Source organism: Theropithecus gelada, chromosome 19, assembly GCF_003255815.1.
Source record: "Theropithecus gelada isolate Dixy chromosome 19, Tgel_1.0, whole genome shotgun sequence".
Classification (NCBI taxonomy): domain Eukaryota; kingdom Metazoa; phylum Chordata; class Mammalia; order Primates; family Cercopithecidae; genus Theropithecus; species Theropithecus gelada.
This window is the reverse complement of record NC_037687.1, coordinates 3177261-3187984: the sequence shown is the minus strand read 5'-3', so window position 1 is coordinate 3187984 and position 10724 is coordinate 3177261.

The following is a 10724-nucleotide window of genomic DNA, read 5'->3' as shown; positions in this document are numbered from 1 at the left end:
CCCTTGAGGACAGAGACAAAGGGAAACAGAGATACAGAGACAAATGGAGGGACAGAGATAGAGGGAGAGAGACGGGGAGAAAGTTGGAGAGAGACAGAGAGAGGAAGGCCAGACACGCAGCCACACCCGCTGTCTGGACCACAGGCTCTGAGTTCCCACCCTGAAAAGCCTGGGTTAGCAGCCACATTCTGCTCGATAGGAAGTTTTCTACAAGACCCAGCCCTAACCCCAAGGAATTAAGATCCAGTATGGCCTCCCCCAGCCTAGGGGGGCTCCTGGAGGGCAGGACCCAGGTCTGAACCCTCACCGGGACCCCAGCGTCCCCTGGGACTCAGCTGTGCACACAGTATGCACCCACAATGCTTGACAGGGCAGGTGTATGGGAGAGACCCTATCATTTGAATCATCAATATTGATAGCAATGGCTTGGTGGCTGCAGTGGCTCACACCTATAATCCCAGCACTTTGGGAAGCCGAGGTGGGTGGGTCACTTGAGGCCAGGAGTTCGAGACCAGCCTGGCAAACATGGCAAAACCCCATCTCTACTAAAAATACAAAACTTAGCCAGGCGTGGTGGTGCACACCTGTAATCCCAGCTACTCAGGAGGCTGAGGCAGGAGAATTGTTGGAATCCAGGAGGCAGAGGTTGCAGTGAGCTGAGAACGTGCCACTGCACTCCAGCCTGGGTGACAGAGCGAGACTCTGTCTCAAAATAAAAATAAAATAAAATAGCTGGGGCCGGGCACGGTGGCTCAAGCCTGTAATCCCAGCACTTTGGGAGGCCGAGATGGGCGGATCACGAGGTCAGGAGATCGAGACCATCCTGGCTAACCCCGTGAAACCCCGTCTCTACTAAAAAATACAAAAAAATAGCCGGGCGAGGTGGCGGGCGCCTGTAGTCCCAGCTACTGGGGAGGCTGAGGCAGGAGAATGGCGTAAACCCGGGAGGCAGAGCTTGCTGTGAGCTGAGATCTGGCCACTGCACTCCAGCCTGGGCGACAGAGCGAGACTCCGTCTCAAAAAAAAAATAAATAAATAAATAAAAAATAAAATAAAATAAAATAGCTGGGCGTGGTGGTTCAAGCCTGTAATCCCAGCACTTTGGGAGGCCGGGGCACGTGGATCACAAGGTCAAGAGATAGAGACCAACCTGGCCAACATGGTGAAACCCCATCTTACTGATAATACAAAAATTAGCCAGGCGTGGTGGTGGGCACCTGTAGTTTCAGCTACTCAGGAGGCTGAGGCAGGAGAATCACTTGAACCCGGGAGGCGGAGGTTGCAGTGAGCCAAGATCACGCCGTTGCACTCCAGCCTTTGCGACAGCATGAGACTCTGTCTCAAATAAATAAATAAATAAATAAATAAATAAATAAATAAAATGAAATAAAATAACTCTCCCGGGCCCCTGAGGTCTCTTTCCTGCTTTTTCTTCAAAGCACTGATGACCACTGCCTATTTCTTTCCTGTCTCCCCCAGTGGGGTGTTGATTTCAGGAGGGTTGAGAATTGTGTTGATCTCATTCACTGCTTTGGCCTCAGTGCCTGGAACAGTGCCTGGCTCAGACTAGGACTCAGTAACAGATCTGTTGAATGCATGAATGTATGCATGAATAGAAAGTCAGGGTTTTGCAAATATTGGAGTTTCCTGCTGATTTTCACAAAAGGCATTTTCATCCTGGCACTAAAGATGGAGGCCTGGCAAAGGACTGGCTCGTGTGTGGGGAGGGGCGAGGGGAAGGGCCTGGCGTGAGCTTTCCTGGCCCTAGTGGGGCCATGCCTCGGCCATCCTGCCCAGCTGAGGCCGGCAAAGCCCGGCCCAGCGGACGCAGTTCGCCCACATGGAGGCCCCCGCCTCGTCACTATAATTTGCCTCAGTACCTTGTGGTTGTAGGAGACAATTACCCCACAGATGTGTGGTTGGAGTCAGGCATTCAGACGGCGGGTCAGAGCCCGGGCCTTGGCGGAAGGCAGATGTGGGAGGCAACCTTCAAATGGGAAGGGAGACAGAGAGAGAGAGAGAGAGAGAGAGAGAGAGAGAGATGGAGAGAGAGAGGGAGATGGAGGGATGGAGGGGGGGAGATAGAGAGATAGAGAGATGGAGAGAGAAAGAGATGGAGAGAGAGAGAGAGAGATGGAGAGAGGGAGGGAGAGAGAGATGGAGGGACAGAGGGGGAGAGAATGAGAGAGGGAGATGGAGAGAGGGAGAGAGATAAAGGGAGGGAGGGGGAGGCAAAGGGAGGGAGGGAAGAGGAGAGAGAAGGAGAGAGAGATGGAGAGAGACGGAGAGAGAGAGATGGAGAAAGAGATGGAGAGAGAGAAATGGAGAAATGGAGAGAGAGATGGAGAGAGGGAGGGAGAGAATGAGAGAGACGGAGATAGAGAGGGAGAGAGAAATGGAGAGATGGAGAGAGATGAAAGAGAGATGGAGAGATGGAGAGAGAAAGAGATGGAGAGAGAGATGGAAAGAGAGATTGAGAGAGGGAGGGAGAGATGGAGGGAGGGAGGGAGACAGAATGAGAGAGAGAGAAATGGAGAAAGGGAGAGAGAGATAAAGGGAGGGAAGGGGAGAGAGATGAAAGGAGGGAGGGAGAAGGGGGAGAGAGAATGAGAGAGAGAGAGAGAGATGGAGGGAGGGAGGGAGGGAGAGAGAGAGGGAGGGAGGGAGGGAGAGAGAGATGGAGGGGGAGGGAGAGAGAGAAGGGAGGAGAGAGAGATGGAGGGAGGGAGAGAGGGATGGAGGGAGGGAGAAGAGGGAAAGAGGGAGGAAGAGAGAGAGGGAGAGAGACATAACACGGAAAGAGAGAGATGAGAGGCAGAGAAACAGAGACATGCACAGAGAGGCAGGGAAAGAGAGATACAGAGACATGCAGAAAGGGTGTAAGAGAGAGATAGAGGAGAGAGAGACAGAGACAAAGACACAGACAAGGACAGACACTGAGATTTAGAGGGAGATAAACAGATGGAGAAAGACAGAGATACAGAGATAATGAGACAGAGAGGGAGAGAGTTAGAGAGAGAGAGAGAGAGACAGTGAGAAAGACAGATGGGAAAGACAAGACACCAGCCGTGCCCAGTCAACAGGGTGGGCTATGGACTGTCCACTGTGTAGCTCAGCCTATGCCCCTACCAAAGTCGCCCAACTGATCAGCCACATTTTCCATTACGAGAACTGAGGCCCAAGAGGGTCAGCCTAGTGATCAAAACTGCAGCAGCTGCTGAGCTGGGCCAGCACGTGGATCTTCGTGAGGACCCTCTGTCTGCACCGTACCCCCTACCCTGGTTCCTATTCCCCAATACCAAAGACAGAGGGCCCAGGTCTACACATCTTTTTTTTTTTTTTTTTTTTTTTTTTAAGATGGAGTTTCACTCTTGATGCACAGGCTGGAGTGCAATGATGCGATCTCAGCTCACCGCAACTTCTGCCTCCCGGGTTCAAGCGATTCTCCTGCCTCAGCCTCCTGAGTAGCTGGGATTACAGGCACCTGCCACCATGCCTGGATAATTTTTGTATTTTTAGTAGAGACAGGATTTCACCATGTTGGCCAGGCTGGTCTCGAACCCCTGACCTCAGATGATCCACCCGCCTCAGCCTCCCAAAGTACTGGGATTACAGGCATGAGCCATGTCGCCTGGCCTGGTCTACAAGTCTTTTTTTTTTTTTTGAGACGGAGTCTCGCTGTGTCTCCCAGGCTGGAGTGCAGTGGCGTGATCTCGGCTCACTGCAAGCTCCGCCTCCCGGGTTCACGCCATTCTCCCGCCTCAGCCTCCCAAGTAGCTGAGACTACAGGCGCCCGCCACCACGCCCGGCTAGTTTTTTGTATTTTTAGTAGAGACGGGGTTTCACCGTGTTAGCCAGGATGGTCTCGATCTCCTGACCTCGTGATCCACCCGCCTCGGCCTCCCAAAGTGCTGGGATTACAGGCTTGAGCCACCGCACCCGGCCGGTCTACAAGTCTTTACCCACTCCATGCCTCAGTTTCCCTAGCTGAAAAACCAATAGTCCAGATGAGGTGTCACTCGCAGACCACCCTTCTCATTTTGTCTGTGTCCAAGTATTAGTGAAGATTTTTCTTTGGATCAAACTGTTTTCAAAGACTTAGATACATTTAAAGAGAAAAGAATAACACCTCCTCAGCACTATAGTCTGCTGTGAGTCGAGGGCAGGTCCAAAGATAAATGCAGTAAAAACCTCCTCAACCTTATCATACTTGAACCAAATACCAAGCCCAAAGCCTGCTCTGTTTGTAAAAAAGATAAGCAAGAATGAGAGAGGCGTTAAAGACAGGTTAGGAGCATCCAGGAGCTGCAGGTGAAGAGTGGGTGATCTAACACAGGTGTAATTGGAATCCCAGAGGAGAAGGAAGACTAGGGCAGCTGAATGTTTTCACAGAGAAGGGTCAATAATTTTCACAGATCCAGGAGGCTCAGAAAACACCAAACAGAATAAATATCCTCTAAGAGACATATCCAGACATATATTCAAAATGCAGAAAATTAAAAATAAAGAGAAAAAAATCGTTTTTGAGATGGAGTCTCACTCTGTCATGCAGGCTGGAGTGCAGTGGCACAACCTCAGCTCACTGCAACCTCCACCTCCCGGATTCAAGTGATTCTCCTGCGTCAGCATCCTGAGTAGCTGGGATTACAGGCACGCACCACCACATCCAGCTAATTTTTGTATTTTTAGTAGAGACAGAGTTTCACCATGTTGGCCAGGCTGGTCTTGAACTCCCAACCCCAGGTGATCCACCTGCCTTGTCTTCCCAAAGTGCTGGGATTACAGGCCTGAGCCACTACACCTGGCCAAAAATAAAGAGAATTTTTTTTTTTTCGAGACAGAGTCTCGTTCTGTAGCCCAGGCTGGAGTTCAGTAGCATGATCTTGGCTCACTGCAACCTCCACCTCCCGGGTTCAAATGATTCTCCTGCCTCAGCCTCCTAAGTAGCTGGGATTACAGGTGCCTGCCTGGTTACCATGGCCGGCTAATTTTTGTATTTTTAGTAGAGATGGGGTTTCACCATGTTGGCCAGGCTGGTCTCGAACTCCTGACCTCATGATCCGCCCACCTCAGCCTCCCAAAGTGCTGGGATTATAGGCATGAGCCACCTCACCTGGCCAAGAGAAAATTATCGAAGGCAGCAGAAGGGGGCTAAGAAAAGACCCACTGCATTCAGAAAAGGAAAAGAGAGTTGGGAGAGAATAACAGGTTAGGTGTGCTGTAATTCTAACAACACTTTGGGTGGCAGAAGTGGGAGGATTGCTTGAGGCAGGAGTTTGAGACCAGCCTGGGCACCATGGCGAGACCCCACCTCTACAAAAAGTTTTAAAATTATCTGGGCATGGTGATGTGCACCTATATAGTCCCAGCTACTTGGGAGGCTGAGGTGGGAGGATCACTGGAGCCCAGGAAGTCGAGGCTGCAGTGAGCCGTGATCATACCACTGCACTTCAGCCTGGGTAACAGAGCAAGACCCTGGAGAGAATTAGAGAGAGAGACAGTGACAAAGACAGATGGGAAAAAACAGGACACCCAGCCATGCCCAGTCAATGGGTTGGGCTGTGTACCGTCCACTGTGTAGCACAACCTATGCCCCCACCAGAGACACCCAGTTGACCAGCCACATTTTCCACTCCAAGAACTGAGGCCCAATAGGGTCACTTCAGTGATCAAAACTGCAGCAGCCACTGAGCTGGGCTAGCACCTGGATCTTTGTGAGGATCCTCCGTCTGCACCACAGCCCCCACCCCGCCCACCCTGGTTCCTATAAAAAAAAAAATGCTAAAAAGCCAAAAAAGAAAAAAAAAAAAAGAAAGAAAGAAAGAAAGAGAAAAAGAGAAAAAGAGAAAGAATAACAGCAGACTTCTCATCTGAAACCATGCCAGTAAGTAGACAATGGAGTAACATCTTTAAAGTATTAGTAGAAAAAGACTGTCAACTCAGAATTCTTTTTTTTTTTTTTTGAGATAGAGTCTCGCTCTGTCGCCCAGGCTGGAGTGCAGTGGCCGGATCTCAGCTCACTGCAAGCTCCGCCTCCCGGGTTTACGCCATTCTCCTGCCTCAGCCTCCTGAGTAGCTGGGACTACAGGCGCCCACACCTCGCCTGGCTAGTTTTTTTGTATTTTTTAGTAGAGACGGGGTTTCACCGTGTTAGCCAGGATGGTCTCGATCTCCTGACCTCGTGATTCACCCGTCTCGTCTTCCCAAAGTGCTGGGATTACAGGCTTGAGCCACCGCGCCCAGCCGTCAACTCAGAATTCTATACCCAATGAAATCATTCACAAATGAAAGAAAAATGGAGGCTTTTCTTTTAGCAAACAAAACCAGAAAATTTATGATTAGCAAGAAACTCACTTTAAATATAAAGATAACTGTAAGTTAAAAGTAAAATAAATGGCCAGGCGTGGTGGCTTACACCTGTAATCCCAGCACTTTGAGAGGCCACGGCAGGAGAATCACGAGGTCAGGAGTTTGAGACTATCCTGGCCATTAAGGTGAAACCCCCCCATGGGTGCCCTCCCATATGGGCACCCAGTTCATATTCTTTAATTATATTCACCAAAATAAGACAGACAACAAACCTTAATATATTTAAGAGCGTTCAAATCATCCAAATTTTGTTCTCTAATCAAAATAAAATTAAATTAGATGTCCCATTCTCTCTCTTACTCTCCCGTTTCTCCCTCCACCTGCTCCCTCACTTCATCCTCCTGGTCCCTCCCACCCACTTCTCCCTCATCTCCATCCTCTCTTCCACTTGCCCCCTTGCTTCTCACCTCTGCCCCCACCCACCTGCTTCCCACTCCCTCTGTCCTCTCTCTCATCTCCCTCTTGCCCTCCCAAAAAAGAAGAAAATAACAAAAATATTATGTAAAAAGTCCAGGTGTGGTGGCTCATGCCTGCAATCCCAGCACTTTGGGAGGTTGAGGCAAGTGGATCACTTGAGGTCAGGAGTTCGAGACCAGCCTGGTCAACACTGTGAAACCCTGTCTCTACTAAAAATACAAAAATTAGCTGGACGTGGTGGTGCATGCCTGTAATCCCAGCTACTTGGGAGGCTGACTGAGGCTGGAGAATCGCTTGAACCCAGGAGGTGGAGGTTGCAGTGAGCCAAGGTTGTGCCACTGCACTCCAGTCTGGGTGACAGAGAGAGACTCTGTCTCAAAACAAAACAAATATATATATATACACACACACGCACACACACACACTTACATACATATATGTTTTAAAAAATCTCCAAATATTTGGAAATTAAACAAATAATTCTTAATAACCTAAATCAAAGAACTCATAAGAGAAACAAGAAAATATTTAAAATTAAATGATAATAAATTAAATATTATACATCAAAATTTGTGAGATGCAGTTAAAACAGTGTTTAGAAGAAAAATTATAGCATTAAATGCTTATTTTTTAAAGTCTCAAATCAATAATCTAAACTTCCACCTTAAGAAACTAGAAAAGTGGCCAGGCACGGTGGCTCATCTGTAATCCCAGCACTTTGGGAGGCCAAGGCAAGAGGATCGCTTGAGCCTAGGAGTTTGAGACCAGCCTGGGCAACATAGTAAGACCTTGTCTCTTTAAAACATAAAAAAAAATTAAAAGAAAATTAAAAATGCAAATGTGATTGCCCCCTCTGCTCCAATTAAAAACTCTTCTTATGGGATGGATGTGGTGGCTCACACCTGTAATCCCAGCACTTTGGGAGGCCAGGGCGGGTGGATCACGAGGTCAGGCGATCGAGATCATCCTGGCTAACATGGTGAAACCCTGTCTCTACTAAATATACAAAAAAAAAATTAGCCAGGTGTGGTGGTGTGCACCTGTAGTCCCAGCTACTTGGGAGGCTGAACCAGAAGCACCACTTGAACCTGGGAGGCAGAGGTTGCAGTGAGCCAAGATCATGCCACTGCACCTGCACTCCAGCCCAGGTGACAGAGTGAGACTTTATCTAAACAAACAAACAAACAAAAAACCTCTTATGACTCCCTAGTGCCTTTGAGATAAAGATCAACATCTTCACCTGGTACCTGCAGCCTATGACACCTGTGCAGTCAGACCTCTGCTAACTTCCCACTTCTGCTCACCCCTGACTGTCCTGTGAGTGGAAAGGGGATGGGAAGAAGTTTGCAGATTTTGAGGAAAAACAAGGAGGCCCGTGTGGCTTCAACAGATTGAGTGAGGGGGAGAGAGGAGGAGGGCAGGGCAGGGAGGAGACAAGGAAGGTCTTGCGGGCCTTAGAGGTCACAAGGAGGCTTTGACCCAGAGGAAGGTGGGAGCCATGGAATGCTGTGGGCAGAGGAGGGACAGGCCCTAACTCGGGTGCTCACAGCCCCCCTCTGGTGGCTGCTGCAGGGAGGACAGACTGTGGGGAAGAGGGTGGAGCCTAGGACCAAGGAAGAGACAACTGCACAGGTCCAGGTGGGCAACCACGGAGCTGGACCCAGGCAGTGGAGCAGGAAGAAGTGAGCGTTTGAGGATGGAATAGTGAGGGCAGGGGCGATAGGACCTACTGATAGATTGGAGTTGAGCAAGAAACTAAAGATCCAGGAGAGCATCAAGGTTCGGCTCCAGCACCCGGAAGAATGGAACTGCCATCAGCTGAGATGCAGACGACGAGGGAGGAGCAGGATTGGGGACCAAGGACAGAGTGTTATCCTGAGTAGCAACCCCTTAGCTGTCAGAGATTAGGGCTGGGTTCATTTGAGGCTTTGATGGAGGACAGACAGGCAGAAAAAGCTCAGACCCTTGTCGCCAGTGATCCCTGCACCGAAGCCCCTCCGACCAGAGCCGGGAGCTGTCCGCGACCCCCGGTGCTGAAGCTCCCATTAAGTGGGAACTCCGGCGCCCCCGCTGGAGTAAAGTGCCTGGCATGGAGTGAACGCTCAAAATGGATCCCTGGATTTCACCCAGGGTGGCAAAGCGATTTCAGCGTCATTGTTCTGCACTGGTTTCTATGTCCCTGACGACCCAACCTGCATTTTATAGATATGCAAACTAAGTCCATGAGAGGTTGCTGCACCTTTAAAAATCACGCAATGCATCACGTTTTTATTATTATTATTATTATTTTTCAGATGAAGTCTGGCTCTGTGGCCCAGGCTGGAGTGCAATGGCATGATCTCGGCTCACTGCCACCTCCGCGTCCCGGATTCAAGCGATCCTCCTGCCTCAGCCTCCAGAGTAGCTGCGATTACCGGCGCCTGCCACCACACCTGGCTAATTTTTGTATTTTTAGTACAGACGGGGGTTTCACCATGTTGGCCAGGCTGGTCTCGAACTCCTGACCTCAGGTAATCTGCCCGCCTCGGCTTCCCAAAGTGCTGGGATTACAGGCGTGAGCCACCGCACCCGGCTGCACAATGCATCACTTTTGACATCACAATCACCTAGGCTCTGAAGACAGATCCGAGTTCAGGCTGTGGATTGGCTGATCCCTCATGAATATGTAGATTACCCTCACCTTCACCTCGCTCTGATAGGTTCAGAAAAGTGAGGGCGGGGAGAGGAGGCGGGGCTGGGGGCGGGGCTGGAAACGGTTTCTGCGAGGGTTGGGGCAAGTAGTGGGGCGGGGCGAGGCACTGTGGACGTGGTCAGAATTTTTGTGTATTTCGTTCCCGCCTTCTCCCCAGTACCTTTCTACCACAGCTCTTAGTACCCAGTAGGTGCTTCATAAATGTTTATCAATCCTGGAATCCAGTAGGAGTGACACCTGAGAGTTCCCTTTTCTGACTAGGGAGGAGATCCTATTTTGCCTTATAACGTGACAGGATCATTGGTATCTTTCATCTTGATCTGCCTAGTTCTGGATGTTTGCATAATAACCTGAGCCCCGGCCGGGCGCTGTGGCTCACGCCTGTAATCCCAGAACTTTGGGAGGCCGAGGCAGACGGATCACGAGTTCAGAGTTCGAGACCAGCCTGACCAATATGGTGAAACCCCGTCTCTACTAAAAATACAAAAATTAGCCAGGCGTGGTGGCGTGCACCTGTAATCCCAGCTACTTGGGAGGCTGAGGCAGGAGAATTGCTTGAACCTGGGAGGTGGAGGTTGCAGTGAACCGAGATCATGCCACTGCACTCCAGCCTGGGCGACAGAGTGAGACTCCATCTCAAACAACCAACCAAAAATTATGTATATATGTACATATATACACACACACACACGTATATACACACACATATGTATATATCATGAGCCCCGTCTTACAGACGAGGAAACTGAGGCTTGGAGAGAGAATGCAAGGCTTAAGGGCACACACGTCTTAGGTCAATCAGCAAATATTGAGGACCCAGAGGTGAGCGACTCCAGCTCCCTTGGTCGTGGGACTCAGCTTCTATTTGGCCCTCAGTTTTACCCCCACACAACCTGCTTCAGTCCTTTGTGTGGCTTTCGAGGCCACGATTGAAGGGCTCTCTGTTTTCTAACTCGGATTCTAGGTAATTCCTACTTCTTCTTCCTTTTTTTTTTTTTTTTTTTTTTTGAGATGGAGTTTTGCTCTTGTCGCCCAGGCTGGAGAGCAGCGGCACCATCTCGGCTCACCGCAATCTCCACCTCCCGGGTTCAAGCTATTCTCTTGCCTCAGCCTTCCTAGTAGCTGGGATTACAGGCATGCACCACCATGCCCGGCTAATTTTGTATTTTGTATTTTTTTTTTTTTTTTTTTTTTTTTTTGGGGGGGGGTTTGTCCTGTGCCCCAGGGGGGAGGGGGGGGGGGGGGG